The sequence below is a fragment of the Otolemur garnettii genome, unplaced genomic scaffold (genome assembly GCF_000181295.1).
Source record: "Otolemur garnettii isolate 467f Iridium unplaced genomic scaffold, OtoGar3 scaffold00183, whole genome shotgun sequence".
Lineage (NCBI taxonomy): Eukaryota > Metazoa > Chordata > Mammalia > Primates > Galagidae > Otolemur > Otolemur garnettii.
The window spans coordinates 2,433,342-2,436,819 of NW_003852578.1; positions in this window are offsets into that span (position 1 = coordinate 2,433,342).

A 3,478-nucleotide genomic window follows, 5' to 3' on the forward strand; every position below is an offset into this window, starting at 1 on the left:
GAAAGGGCTGGTGCTGGTCTGTGCTGACTCTGTGACATGGGAGCAAGGAGAAGTCGGTACAGGAGTGGGAGCTACACAGAAGCAGCGATATCCTGAGAACGGCAGCTACAGGACCAGGAAGGGCTTGCATCCCTGAGGCTATTCCGGACAGACACACACTGTCTCTCTGGGCAACCAGAGGTTTCGGGAATTTTTCTCCCATGGCAGCCACTGGCGGAGCAGATTTGGGAAATTCTGTGAGAACTGACCTGGGTGGAGGGCAGGGACTAGAATATGTTCAGCTCACAGAATTATGGGGACTGCTTATCTGACCATAATAACACCTAGCCCTCAGGGGAATATAGCTAAAAGAAAGGCAATGGGTAAGCAGATGCTGGAATTGACACCTGAGTGTAAACTCTAATTGCTTGCTGCCCAGGGCTAAGTTTTTTATCAGCTCTAGCAGCATCTGACCTGCAGAAGAATTTATCTGGAGCAATATCAACTAGGTGTGGGGCTGGAACTTAGTGAACTACCTCAGCCTATAATAAAGTTGACAGGCCCCATCTCCCCCTGCCAGACTCAGATTTCCGGGTGACTCTGGCAATCATAAACCCCAGGAACAGTTGCTTGCTGGAGTGAACTGTGTCACAGCAAGGTAGGGAAGGAGGTACCAACCTTCCCAGACTAATTCATTTGCTGGGTGAGTCCCTTTTCCCTCACAGAGCACTGGAACAAGTTATATCTGAGCTGTGAGCAGATCTCTCTTATCTAGCTGCCGGAGACATTTGAATTCTCCCACCTGAGATTGGTGCTAACTGGGACAACCTATTTGAACCCCTTGAACAGGGCAAATCACCCAAACACTATCCAAAGTGGCACTCTGGGTCTATGGTTGAGGGAAGGTTTGATTTTCCTTGCCCAGTTGTTGTTTGTGGTGGGTGGGGTGACTTAATTGCTGGTATTTCTCCACAGCAGAGACTTCAACCAAGAGTAACTGATTCACTAGGGTAGGACAGAGACTAGCTGAAAATAAGACAGAGCCACTTAACCCCCATCACACCAAGCAGGTCCCTAGTCTCTCAGGCTGTAACACTGTACGGGTCCTTGACAAAACTCAAGGGGAAAAGCCAAATGGGGTAAAGTAATCAGGGGGCACAATCAGCAGAAAAGCTCTGGTAATATGAATAACCAGAGTAGATTGAGTCCCCCAAGAAGGGATGTGTCAGATGAAACTGAAGATCCCCTTTATAAACAGATGGCTGATATGTCAGAAAGCAAATTTAGAATTTGGATTGCAAATAAGATTAATAGAATAGAGAATAAAGGTAGAAATTCAAGGAGCATTCCAAAAGTTCACTCAAGAATTCAATGAATTCAAAGACAAAACCACCAAAGATTTTGAAACATTGAGGCAAGAGAGTACAGCCCTCAAAAATCTGAAAAATACAGTACAATCCCTTAGTAACAGAATGCAGGAGGCAGAAGAAAGGATCTCAGATATAGAAGACAAAGTTTCTGAACGTGTCCAAGTGTTCAAAGAGGATCAGAAATGGAAAGCAAAAACATCATTCTCTCAGAGAGCTCTGGGATAATTGGAAGAAAACTAATATTCACCATATAGGAATCCCTGAAGGTGACAAAGTTGCTTCACAAAACATAGAGGCTATTCTTTATGAAATTATTAAAAAGAACTTTCCAGATATGCCAAGAGATCCTGAAATTCTGGTAGCAGATAGTTTCAGGACCCCAGCACGACTCAACCCAAATAAGTCTTCCCCCAGACACACCACAATTAACTTCACTGAAGTTAATACGAAAGAGAAAATCTTGAAAATAGTGAGACGTAAAAAAACCATAACCTACAAGGGGAAGCATATTAGAATGACTGCTGATCTCTCTGCTGAAACCTTTCAGGCCACAAGAGGGTGGTCATCAACATTTAATCTCGTAAAACAAAATAACTTTCAACCCAGGATCCTGTATCCAGCTAAACTGAGTTTTATTTATGATGGAGAAATTAAATACTTTAATGACATTCACATGTTGAAGAAATTTGCTATAACTAAACCAGCTCTCCAGGATATTCTCAGACCTATCCTCCACAATGACCAGTGCAATCCTCCCCCCACAAAAGTAAACTAGCACAGAAACTATTGATCAAACTCCAACTTCCACGGTGGCAAAAGGATTAAAAATGTCCACTGGATTTTGAGCAACTCGATACCTAAAAGTTTACCAGGCTTATCAATAATTTCATTCAATGTGAATGGCTTAAATTGTCCTCTAAAGAGGCACAGATTGGCTGATTGGATACAGAAACTCAGACCAGACATCTGCTGTATAAAAGAATCGCATCTTACCATAAAAGATAAATATAGACTCAGGGTGAAGGCATGGTCATCTATATTCCAGGCAAATGGAAAACAGAAAAAAACAGGTGTCACAATTTTATTTGCAGATACAATAGGTTTAAAACCAACAAAAGTAAGCAAAGTTAAAAACAGTCACTTTATATTTGTTAAGGGTAATACTCAATATGATGAGATCTCAATTATCAATATCTACACACCCAAACAGAATGCACCTAAATTTATAAAAGAAACTCTAACTGACATGAGAAACTTGATCTCTCTCTTGATCTCATCATAGCTGGAGATTTTAACACTCCTTTGGTAGTGTTGGATAGATCCTCCAAAAACAAGCTTAGCAAAGAAATCTTAGATTTAAATTTAACTATTCAACTTTTGGACCTAACAGATATCTACAGAACTTTTAATCCTAACAAAACTGAATACACATTTTTCTCATCAGTCCATGGAACATACTCCAAAGTAGATCACATCTTAGGTCACAAATCTAACCTCAGCAAATTTAAAAGAATAGAAATTATTCCATGCATCTTCTTGGACCATCATGAAATAAAAGTTGAACTCAGTAACAATAGGAATCTACAGACTCATACAAAAACATGGAAGCTAAATAACCTTATGCTGAATGATAGATGGGTTAGAGATGAGATGAAGAAGGAAATTACCACATTTATAGAACAAAATGATAATGAAGACACAAGTTATCAGAACCTCTGGGATACCGCAAAGGCAGTCCTAAAAGGCAAATTTATAGCATCGCAAGCTTTCCTCAAGAGAATGAAAAGAGAGGAAGTTAACAAATTAATGGGACATCTCAAGCAGCTGGAAAAGGAAGAACCAATTCCAACCATTCCAATCCCAAATCTAGCAGAAGAAAACAAATAACCAAAATTAGAGCAGAATTAAATGAGATTGAAAACAAAAGGATTATAGAACAGATCAGTAAATCAAAAAGTTGGTTTTTTGAAAAAGTCAACAAAATTTATAAACCATTGGCCAACCTAACCAAGAGAAAAAGAGTAAAATCTCTAATCTTGTCAATCAGAAATGGTAAAGATGAAATAACAACAGACCCTTTAGAAATTTGAAAAATCCTTAATGAATATTACAAGAAACTCTATTCCCAG